Raw genomic sequence first — 12,700 nt, forward strand, 5'->3', positions numbered from 1 at the left:
AATATTATTATTATTATATTTTTTACCAATTTCTACATTGTAGAACAAAACTGAATCAAATCAAATTTTATTTGCCACATGCGCCGAACACAACAGGTGTAGACATTACAGTGAAATGCTTACTTACAAGCCCTTAAACAACAATCCAGTTGTTGTTTTTTTAAATTAAAAATTTAATTTAAAAAATAGATAAGTAAAATATAAATGGAAATAACTAAAGAGCAGCAGTAAAATAAAATAACAGTAGGGAGGCTATATACAGGAGGGTACCGGTACAGAGTCAATGTGCGGGGACACCGGCTAGTCGAGGTAATATGTAAAGTTAAAGTGACTATGCATAAATAATAAACAGAGTAGCAGCAGCGTAAAAGAGGGGGATGAGGTGGGGTGGGGGGGACAATGCAAATAGTCCAGGTAGCCATGATTAACTGTTCAGGAGTCTTATGGCTTGGGGGTAGAAGCTGTTGAGAAGCCTCTTGGACCTAGACTTGGCGCTCCGGTACCGTTTGCCGTGTGGTAGCAGAGAGAACAGTCTATGACTAGGGTGGCTGGAGTCTTTGACAATTTTGAGGGCCTTCCTCTGACACCGCCTGGTATAGAGGTCCTGGATGGCAGGAAGCTTGGCCCCAGTGATGTACTGGGCCGTACGCACTACCCTCTGTAGTGCCTTGCGGTCGGAGGCCGAGCAGTTGCCATACCAGGCGGTAACGCAACCAGTCAGGATGCTCTCGATGGTGCAGCTGTAGAACTTTGAGGATCTGAGGACCCATGCCAAATCTTTTCAGTCTCCTGGGGGGGAATAGGCTTTGTCGTGCCCTCTTCACGACTGTCTTGGTGTGTTTGGACCATGATAGTTTGTTGGTGATGTGGACACCAAGGAACTTGAAGCTCTCAACCTGTTCCACTACAGCCCGGTCTATGGAGAATGGGGGCGTGCTCAGTCCTCTTTTTTTTCCCTGTAGTCCACAATCATCTCCTTTGTCTTGATCACGTTGAGTGAGAGGTTGTTATCCTGGCACCACACGGCCAGGTCTCTGACCTCCTCCCTATAGGTTGTCTCATAGTGGTCGATAATCAGGCCTACCACTGTTGTGCCGTCGGCAAACTTAATGGTTAATGTTAAATGGGCTCCCGAGTGGCGCAGCGGTCTAAGGCACTGCATCTCAGTGCTTGAGGCGTCACTACAGACCCCCTGGTTCGATTCCAGGCTGTATCACAACCGGCCATGATTGGGAGTCCCATAGAGCGGCGCACAATTGGCCCAGCGTCGTCCGGGTTTGACCGTCATTGTAAAAAAGAATTTGTTCTTAACTGACTTGACTAAATAAAGGTAAAATGATGGTGTTGGAGTCGTGCCAGGCCATGCAGTCATGAGTGAACAGGGAGTACAGGAGGGGACTGAGCACGCACCCCTGAGGGGCCCCCGTGTTGAGGATCAGTGTGGCAGATGTGTTGTTACCTACCCTTACCACCTGGGGGCGGCCCGTCAGGAAGTCCAGGATCCAGTTGCAGAGGGAGGTGTTTAGTCCCAGGGTCCTTAGCTTAGTGATGAGCTTTGAGGGCACTATGGTGTTGAATGCTGAGCTGTAGTCAATGAATAGCATTCTCACGTAGGTGTTCCTCTTGTCCAGGTGGGAAAGGCCAGTGTGGAGTGCAATAGAGATTGCATCATCTGTGGATCTGTTGGGGCGGTATGCAAATTGGAGTGGGTCTAGGGTTTCTGGGATAATGGTGTTGATGTGAGCCATGACCAGCCTTTCAACGCACTTCATGGCTACAGACGTGAGTGCTACGGGTCGGAAGTCATTTAGGCAGGTTACCTTAGTGTTCTTGGGCACAGGGACTATGGTGGTCTGCTTGAAACATGTTGGTATTACAGACTCAGTCAGGGACATGTTGAAAATGTCAGTGAAGACACTTGCCAGTTGGTCAGCGCATGCTCGGAGTACACGTCCTGGTAATCCGTCTGGCCCTGCGGCCTTATGAATGTTGACCTGCTTAAAAAGTCTTACTCACATCGGCTACGGCGAGCGTGATCACATAGTCATCCGGAACAGCTGATGCTCTCATGCATGCTTCAGTGTTGCTTGCCTCGAAGCGAGCATAGAATTGATTTAGCTCGTCTGGTAGGCTTGTTTCACTGGGCAGCTCGCAGCTGTGCTTCCCTTTGTAGTCTGTAATAGTTTTCAAGCCCTGCCACATCCGACGAGCATCAGAGCCGGTGTAGTACGATTCAATCATAGTCCTGTATTGACTCTTTGCCTGTTTGATGGTTCGTCGGAGAGCATAGCGGGATTTCTTATAAGCGTCCGGGTTAGAGTCCCGCTCCTTGAAAGCGGCAGCTCTACCCTTTAGCTCAGTGCAGATGTTGCCTGTAATCCATGGCTTCTGGTTGGGGTATGTACGTACGGTCACTGTGGGGACGATGTCATCGATGCACTTATTGATGAAGCCAGTGACTGATGTGGTGCACTCCTCAATGCCATCTGAAGAATCCTGGAATATATTCCAGTCTGTGCTAGCAAAACAGTCCTGTAGCTTAGCATCTGCTTCATCTGACCACTTTTTTATTAACCGAATCACTGGTTCTTCCTGATTTAGTTTTTGCTTATAAGCAGGAATCAGGAGGATAGAGTTATGGTCAGATTTGCCAAATGGAGGGCGAGGGAGAGCTTTGTATGCGTCTCTGTGTGTGGAGTTTTTTTTCCCCTCTGGTTGCACATTTAACATGCTGGTAGAAATTAGGTAGAATGGATTTAAGTTTCCCTGCATTAAAGTCCCCGGCCACTAGGAGTGCTGTCTCTGGATGAGCGGTTTCCTATTGACTTATGGCCTTATACAGCTCATTGAGTGCAATCTTAGTGCCAGCATCGGTTTGTGGCGGTAAATAGACAGCTACGAAAAATAGATAAACTCTCTTGGTAGATAGTGGGTCTACAGCTTATCATGAGATACTCTACCTCCGGTGAGCAAAACCTCGAGACTTCCTTAGTATTTGATTTTATGCACCAGCTGTTGTTTACAAATATACACAGACCGCCACCCCTTGTCTTACCGGAGTCAGCCGTTCTATCCTGCCGATGTAGCGTATAGCCCGCTAGCTGTATGTTGTCGTTCAGTCACGACTCGGTGAAACATAAGATATTACAGTTTTTAATGTCCCGTTGGTAGGATAACCGTAATCTTAGGTCGTCCAATTTGTTTTCAAATGATTGAAGATTGGCTAATAGGATTGATGGAGGAGGCAGTTTACTCGCTCGCCGTCGGATCCTTTACATTTACATTTTAGTCATTTAGCAGACGCTCTTATCCAGAGCGACTTACAGGAGCAATTAGGGTTAAGTGCCTTGCTCAAGGGCACAGACAGATTTTTCACCTAGTCGGCTCGGGGATTAGAACCAGCGACCTTTCAGTTACTGGCACAACGCTCTAAACCACTAAGCTACCTGCCGCCTTACAAGGTACCCCGACCTACGTCCACGATATCTCAGTCTATTTCTCATACGAATGACGGGGATTTGGGCCTTGTCGGGCGTCTGTAGGATATCCTTCGCGTCCGACTCGTTAAAGAAAAAATCTTCATCCAATACGAGGTGAGTAATCGCTGTCCTGATATCCAGACTATGAAATATACAAATAACACATTTGGAATCATGTAGTAACCAACAAAGTGTTAAACAAATCAAAATATATTTTATGTGAGAGATTCTTCAAAGTAGCCACCCTTTGCCTTGATGACAGCTTTGCACACTCTTAGCATTCTCTCAACCAGCTTCACCTGGAATGCTTTTTCCAACAGTCTTGAAGGAGTTCCCACATATGCTGAGCACTTGTTGGCTGCTTTTCCTTCACTGTGCTGTCCAACTCATCCCAAACTATATCAATTGGGTTGAGGTTGGGTGATTGTGGAGGCCAGGTCATCTGATGCAGCACTCCATCACTCTCCTTGGTCAAATAGCCCTTACACAGCCTGGAGGTGTGTTTTGGGTCATTGTCCTGTTGAAAAACAAATGATAGTCCCACTAAGTCCAAACCAGATGGGATGGCGTATCGCTGCAGAATGCTGTGGTAGCCATGCTGGTTAAGTGTGCCTTGAATGCTAAATAAATCACTGACAGTGTCACCAGCAAAGCACCCCCACACCATAAAACCTCCTCCTCCATGCTTTACGGTGGGAACCACACATGCAGAGATCATCCGTTCACCCACACTGCGTCTCACAAAGACACGGCGGTTGGAACCAAAAATCTCAAATTTGGACAAATCAGACCAAAAGAAAAATTTCCACCAGTCTAATGTCCATTGCTCATATTTCTTGGCCCAAGCAAGTCTCTTCTTCTTATTGATGTCCTTTAGTAGTGGTTTCTTTGCAGCAATTCGACCATGAAGGCCTGATTCACACAGTGTCCTCTGAACAGTTGATGTTGAGATGTGTCTGTTACTTGAACTCTGTGAAGCATTTATTTGGACTGCAATCTGAGGTGCAGTTAACTCTAATGAACTTATCCTCTGCAGCAGAGGTAACTCGGTCTTCCTTTCCTGTGGCGGTCCTCATGAGAGCCAGTTTCATCATAGCTATTGATGGTTTTTGCAACTGCGCTTGAAGAAACTTTCAAAGTTCTTGACATTTTCCAGATTGACTGAACTTCATGTCTTAAAGTAATGATGGACTGTCGTTTCTCTTTGATTATTTGAGCTGTTCTTGCCATAATATGGACTTTTTCCAAATAGGGCTATCTTCTGTATAACACCCCTACCTTGTCACAACACAACTGATTGGCTCAAACGCATTGAGACGGAAATAAATTCCACAAATTAACTTTTAACAAGGCACACCTGTTCATTGAAATGCATTCCAGGTGACTACCTCATGAAGCTGGTTGAGAGAATGCCAAGAGTGTGCAAAGCTGTCATCAAGGCAAAGGGTGGCTACTTTGAAGAATCTCAAATACAAAATATATTTTGATTTGTTGAACACTTTTTTGGTTACTACATGATTCCATATGTGTTATTTCCTAGTTTTGATGTCTTCACTATTATTCTACAATGTAGAAAATAGTACAAATAAAGAAAAACCCTTGAATGAGTAGGTGTTCTAAAACTTTTGACTGGTACTGTATATGTATATAATTTATATGGGATTGGAAATTATACAGACAATTACATTGATAGAAGCAACAATCTGCAATATTAAAGCTGATCTACCCACTGAAAAAGTTTCATGAAAAGCCAGGAAACTCAGTAGGTTGGTGTGTTGTAGTCTCTCTGGAAAGTCCTAAAATATGTCCCTGACCACCGTGGTGGAGGTCGCTAAGTACGTATATGAGCAAGTTGCTCGTTTGAAGATCTCTAAGATACAACTGCCACAAACTTCTTCAACTAGTACCATGGAAATACTTTTAGCCAGCGGAGTCCAAAGTTTTCAGGAATGTCCTTTTGAAATCTCAAATTGATAAAGTTGTAATAAACTGATTCTGTTCACTGCAGATCTGATCCATCACAACACTAAGCATTTCACTGTAAGGTCTACACCTGTTGTATTCGGTGCATGTGGCAAATCAAATGTGATTTGATTCAAGAGGACCACTACGCTCCAGATCACCTTCTGTTCTCAGAAGTCCTTGATGAGGATTTTTTTTTTTTTTTTTTCACCTTTATTTAACCAGGTAAGCCAGTTGAGAACAGGTTCTCATTTACAACTGCGACCTGGCCAAGATAAAGCAAAGCAGTGCGATAAAAACAACACAGAGTTACATATGGGGTAAAAAAAAAACATAAAGTCAGAAATACAACAGAAAATATATATACAGTGTGTGCAAATGTAGCAAGTTATGGAGGTAAGGCAATAAATAGGCTATAGTGCAGAATAATTACAATAGTATTAACACTGGAATGCTAGATGTGCAAGAGATTATGTGCAAATAGAGATACTGGGGTGCAAAAGAGCAAAATAAATAACAATATAGGGATGAGGTAGTTGGGTGGGCTAATTTCAGATGGGCTGTGTACAGGTGCAGTGATCGGTAAGGTGCTCTGACAACTGATGCTTAAAGTTATTGAGGGAGATAAGAGTCTCCAGCTTCAGAGATTTTTGCAATTCGTTCCAGTCATTGGCAGCAGAGAACTGGAAGGAATGGCGGCCAAAGGAGGTGTTGGCTTTGGGAATGACCAGAGAGATATACCTGCTGGAGCGCAGACTACGGGTGGGTGCTGCTATGGTGACCAATGAGCTAAGATAAGGCGGGGATTTGCCTAGCAGTGATTTATAGATGGCCTGGAGCCAGTGGGTTTGACGACGAACATGTAGTGAGGACCAGCCAACAAGAGCGTACAGGTCACAGTGGTGGGTAGTGTATGGGGCTTTGGAGACAAAACGGATGGCACTGTGATAGACTACATCCAATTTGCTGAGTAGAGTGTTGGAGGCTATTTTGTAAATGACATCGCCGAAGTCAAGGATCGGTAGGATAGTCAGTTTTACAAGGGCATGTTTGGCAGCATGAGTGAAGGAGGCTTTGTTGCGAAATAGGAAGCCGATTCTAGATTTAACTTTGGATTGGAGATTCTTTATGTGAGTCTGGAAGGAGAGTTTACAGTCTAACCAGACACCTAGATATTTGTAGTTGTCCACATACTCTAGGTCAGACCCGTCGAGAGTGGTGATTCTAGTCGGGTGGGCGGGTGCTAGCAGCGTTCGATTGAAAAGCATGCATTTAGTTTTACTAGTGTTTAAGAGCAGTTGAAGGCTACTGAAGGATTGTTGTATGGCATTGAAGCTCGTTTGGAGGTTTGTTAACACAGTGTCCAATGAAGGGCCAGATGTATACAAAATGGTGTCGTCTGCGTAGAGGTGGATCTGAGAGTCACCAGCAGCAAGAGCGACATCATTGATATACACGGAGAAAAGTGTCGGCCCAAGAATTGAACCCTGTGGCACCCCCATAGAGACTGCCATAGGTCCAGACAACAGGCCCTCCGATTTGACACACTGAACTCTATCTGAGAAGTAGTTGGTGAACCAGGCGAGGCAGTCATTTGAGAAACCAAGGCTATTTAGTCTGCCAATAAGAATGCGGTGGTTGACAGAGTCGATCTACCCCATCACACCACTCTTATTAATCAAATAATACAATGGGCCTTTATATACTCTGTCCCCGTCTTTCTATGCATGTAATGTCTGGGGGTGAATTATGAAACAATTACTTTATGCAGATATGTAAACAATTGTGATGTAGATTTGTTCTTGCCATTGCTTGATCTATTTTAAATGTAAGAATATGTTGCAGATTAACTTTAATTGCTGACTATGGAAACAAATAGAAATGCAATGAACAATGCTGTCAATACCAAACTTTATCCTCTGCAATACTTTTTACAGTACACTCTTAGAAAAAAAGGTGCTATGTAGAACCTAAAAGGGTTCTTCAGCTGTCCCCATAGGAGAACCCTTTTTGGTTCCAGGTAGAACCCTTTTTGGTTCCAGGTAGAACCCTTTTTGGTTCCAGGTAGAACCCTTTTTGGTTCCAGGTAGAACCCTTTTTGGTTCCAGGTAGAACCCTTTTTGGTTCCAGGTAGAACCCTTTTTGGTTCCAGGTAGAACCCTTTTTGGTTCCAGGTAGAACCCTTTTTGGTTCCAGGTAGAACCCTTTTTGGTTCCAGGTAGAACCCTTTTTGGTTCCAGGTAGAACCCTTTTTGGTTCCAGGTAGAACCCTTTTGGTTCCAGGTAGAACCCTTTTTGGTTCCAGGTAGAACCCTTTTTGGTTCCAGGTAGAACCCTTTTTGGTTCCAGGTAGAACCCTTTTTGGTTCCAGGTAGAACCCTTTTTGGTTCCAGGTAGAACCCTTTTTGGTTCCAGGTAGAACCCTTTTTGGTTCCAGGTAGAACCCTTTTTGGTTCCAGGTAGAACCCTTCCAGTGGGTTCTACATGGCACCCAAAAGGATTCTACGTGGAAACAAAAAGGCATCTCCCTGGAACCAAGAAGGGTTCTACCTGGAACCAAAAAGGGTTCTACCTGGAACCAAAAAGGGTTCTACCTGGAACCAAAAAGGGTTCTCCTATGGGGACAGCTGAAGAACCCTTTTGGAAACCTTTTTTATAAGAGTGAAGACTGTAGAAGATTATAAATGAGGTAATAAACTGTAGTCAGGTGGTCATTACCATGTTATGATGAGGTCTTAACTACATAATATAGCACATAATATAGCAGTCACAATTATGACCAACTGGTCGTATGGTGGTTTATGACCAACTGGTCGTATGGTGGTTTATGACCAACTGGTCGTATGGTGGTTTATGACCAACTGGTCGTATGGTGGTTTATGACCAACTGGTCGTATGGTGGTTTATGACCAACTGGTCGTATGGTGGTTTATGACCAACTGGTCGTATGGTGGTTTATGACCAACTGGTCGTATGGTGGTTTATGACCAACTGGTCGTATGGTGGTTTATGACCAACTGGTCGTATGGTGGTTTATGACCAACTGGTCGTATGGTGGTTTATGACCAACTGGTCGTATGGTGGTTTATGACCAACTGGTCGTATGGTGGTTTATGACCAACTGGTCGTATGGTGGTTTATGACCAACTGGTCGTATGGTGGTCAGAAAAAGACTCAGTCTGGTCAGTTAAAATACATAAAACCAGTTCACCTTTTCAACCAGTTTGCGACCAGAATAAGACGTCATAAAAATATCTTATACTAGCTAGGTTTCCATCCAATTGCCGACAGATTTTCATGCAAATATTCTCTAATCCGCATAAAGACAATATGCAAATTGTCCTACCAGTGGTGTGTTTCCACCAAACTGACTTGTTGCGGATAAAAATCAGTTTGTAATGACGTAGTGAACACAAAATGTACTTTTTCTCTAATCTAAAGTTCAATGTGTTTCCATCGCATTTTTAACTCTACCGATAGTTGGGCTGTAGCCAACAGCTCACAGATACAGGCCTAGGCTGTGCGGGAAGGCCAGTCTACATAATGAGATTAACAGTCCACAGATACAGCCCTAGGCTGTGCGGGAAGGCCAGTCTACATAATGAGATTAACAGTCCACAGATACAGCCCTAGGCTGTGCGGGAAGGCCAGTCTACATAATGAGATTAACAGTCCACAGATACAGCCCTAGGCTGTGCAGGAAGGCCAGTCTACATAATGAGATTAACAGTCCACAGATACAGCCCTAGGCTGTGCGGGAAGGCCAGTCTACATAATGAGATTAACAGTCCACAGATACAGCCCTAGGCTGTGCGGGAAGGCCAGTCTACATAATGAGATTAACAGTCCACAGATACAGCCCTAGGCTGTGCGGGAAGGCCAGTCTACATAATGAGATTAACAGTCCACAGATACTGCCCTAGGCTGTGCGGGAAGGCCAGTCTACATAATGAGATTAACAGTCCACAGATACAGCCCTAGGCTGTGCGGGAAGGCCAGTCTACATAATGAGATTAACAGTCCACAGATACAGCCCTAGGCTGTGCGGGAAGGCCAGTCTACATAATGAGATTAACAGTCCACAGATACAGCCCTAGGCTGTGCAGGAAGGCCAGTCTACATAATGAGATTAACAGTCCACAGATACAGCCCTAGGCTGTGCGGGAAGGCCAGTCTACATAATGAGATTAACAGTCCACAGATACAGCCCTAGGCTGTGCATGAAGGCCAGTCTACATAATGAGATTAACAGTCCACAGATACAGGCCTAGGCTGTGCGGGAAGGCCAGTCTACATAATGAGATTAACAGTCCACAGATACAGCCCTAGGCTGTGCGGGAAGGCCAGTCTACATAATGAGATTAACAGTCCACAGATACAGCCCTAGGCTGTGCGGGAAGGCCAGTCTACATAATGAGATTAACAGTCCACAGATACAGCCCTAGGCTGTGCGGGAAGGCCAGTCTACATAATGAGATTAACAGTCCACAGATACAGCCCTAGGCTGTGCGGGAAGGCCAGTCTACATAATGAGATTAACAGTCCACAGATACAGGCCTAGGCTGTGCGGGAAGGCCAGTCTACATAATGAGATTAACAGTCCACAGATACAGCCCTAGGCTGTGCGGGAAGGCCAGTCTACATAATGAGATTAACAGTCCACAGATACAGGCCTAGGCTGTGCGGGAAGGCCAGTCTACATAATGAGATTAACAGTCCACAGATACAGCCCTAGGCTGTGCGGGAAGGCCAGTCTACATAATGAGATTAACAGTCCACAGATACAGGCCTAGGCTGTGCGGGAAGGCCAGTCTACATAATGAGATTAACAGTCCACCGATACAGCCCTAGGCTGTGCGGGAAGGCCAGTCTACATAATGAGATTAACAGTCCACAGATACAGGCCTAGGCTGTGCGGGAAGGCCAGTCTACATAATGAGATTAACAGTCCACAGATACAGGCCTAGGCTGTGCGGGAAGGCCAGTCTACATAATGAGATTAACAGTCCACAGATACAGCCCTAGGCTGTGCGGGAAGGCCAGTCTACATAATGAGATTAAGGATAAGAGCAAGATTTTTTCCTTCTTCTCAAAACGGCAGTCAAGCGTCGATAATCATGTCACCAGAATCAGACCCTCAATATTTATTGGAAAGGAGCATCAAGATCACTGTTCATGAGTTATTTCATCTGTAGCCTAATTTTTGTTATTTTGAAGGAACTCAGTACGGATTTAAACTTACTGTTGAAAGTTGTAATAGTAGAATGCACAAGATGCCATTTCTATATTGGGTCGTGCATCAGCAGTTCCTCTTGTCATGTTAGTCATTACAGACCTTAGAGAGATATTTATAACTTGTCAGAAATGTCCAGATCAACTAGCCCATGTCAGCTAACGTTTTTTTACTTAGGTTTTTTAGCCCATAGATATTGTTGTAATTTTTTAGTCACTCAAATATCACATGAACACACATTAGGCATGGCAAAATTTTAAAAGGCAAAATGTTCTCTGCACCCCATGACAAAACAGAATTGAAGGAAATACGCTTTAAACCTGCAAAAGTCTCTCCACCAACCAGAGGGGTGTGAGCAGTTTGTGTCATGAACGGTGCCTGTGCCCACAGAAATAGACGTGGCGCGGGATGTTCCCCAATGCTGGAAGGGGGCCGAGTGAAAAAGTTTGGGAACCCCTGGCCTAATAAAAAGCATTGTTTCCCCGAGTCATAGTGGGTGGACCACAACACAACATCTCATTGCGTGACTCCAAGCTTACTTCCATATGATGGTTTTTATATCAATATTTGCGCATAAAGAAGTTTCCACTGCCATTTATCGCATACATTTATTTGCAGACACCAAAAGATACCACCATGTCAAACGAAAAAATTATCTGTCCGCATTTACATAATTATTTTTTATACAGCATGACTTTACTCGCATGAAAACTGGATGGAAACATGCTTACTGACGTTTTTTCAAACAGGTTTTGCCAACTGGGAAGGGGGGCTGGCTGTAAACTGGGTATACCCTGAACCAGAATCTGGCTTTACATGAGGCGTTGATATGGCATTTCTCCAGAAAGCAGCCATTCACCAGCATTTTAATGTCAAAATACGTTCCTTACTCACCAAATATGGAGTTTCGATGAGCAACTATCGTCATTTGCTGACATCACAGCGGGTAGGTACTTCCAAAAAAGGTCCAAATAAAAATGTATAGGCAACCGAAATGTAAATCACTCATTACTACCATCCACAGGTCGGAATACAATACATTGGAGGTGCCATTTTTTCAGTTACACTTAATTTGGACCTTTTTTGGAAGTAGCTACATACCGGCCGTGATGGCAGTAAATTACTATAGTTGCTCATCGAAACTCCATATTTGGTGAGTAACGAACGTATTTTGACAATAAAATGCTGTTGAATGGCAAGTTGAATGACTGCTTCCTGGGCTTAAAGGAGAATCTCCATATCAACGTCTCTTGTAAGGCCAGATTCTGGTTCATGTATAGTTGCCCCACTTCGGTTCTTGAGAGCTAACGTTAGTAGCTAGCAAAACAAATTAGTTAGCTAGGGCTAAAGCTGGGTAGCTTGCTACATCATCACTGGCGTTGTCTGTAGTTAGCCAGTCAGATGTGAACTGGTGCTAGGCCAATGTAGATAATATTAGATAGCTAGCTAAATAGATCAATTCTTCATTCTACCGACAGTACTGGACAAATAGACCTGTTAGCTCGGTAACTAATGTCTCTTTAGCGCCTGCCTGCAAGTGTTAACAACGTTAGCTTGCTAATGCAAGCTAGTTTAGCTAGCGAGCGACCTTTAAGTTAATGTCTTTTTTTCGATTCATTACTAATTTAATCAAAATGTTCAAACCGTGGTGGTTTGGGATGTTGTTTGGAATGAGAAGAAATTACTTACCAGGGCAGCTTTTTAACGAAATTGATCAGATCCCAACACTTTTTTTCTAGGAGTCGTCAGCCGCCATATTTCGTAGTTTTGAGTCGGTGCGCATGCTCACCAGACAGCACAACCTGCGGTGGAATCATTCATCCAAACAGTTGCAAAACGACAGTTTCTATTGTACAAATTCAGGTAAGTCCCTCCCTTTTCGTTCTGTTTGCTTCCGTTTAAGAAACGTTTTGCCACAGCCCCAGGGGTGTATTCATTACACCGATTCTGTTGCAAAACGTTTCGTCATTGCTAAACGTTTTGAATCAGAAACCGTTTACTCTTCTTCTTCAGTGGGGTTTATCGG

General features: G+C 44.2%; 1 protein-coding gene across 4 annotated transcripts in view; it reads right to left on the reverse strand.

The window, feature by feature from the left end:
• The window catches only part of LOC121534199 (sex comb on midleg-like protein 2), a 101,193-nt gene extending 88,747 nt beyond the window's left edge, over positions 1-12,446 (reverse strand). For all 4 annotated transcript variants that reach the window (XM_041840757.2, XM_041840760.2, XM_041840755.2 and 1 more), the window contains exon 1: positions 12,364-12,446. The gene's annotated coding sequence lies outside the window, so the exon portion shown is untranslated. The remainder of the gene's footprint in view (positions 1-12,363) is intronic.
• Positions 12,447-12,700: the final 254 nt, after the last annotated feature.

Source organism: Coregonus clupeaformis, unplaced genomic scaffold (assembly GCF_020615455.1).
Source record: "Coregonus clupeaformis isolate EN_2021a unplaced genomic scaffold, ASM2061545v1 scaf0092, whole genome shotgun sequence".
Taxonomy (NCBI): Eukaryota; Metazoa; Chordata; class Actinopteri; order Salmoniformes; family Salmonidae; genus Coregonus; species Coregonus clupeaformis.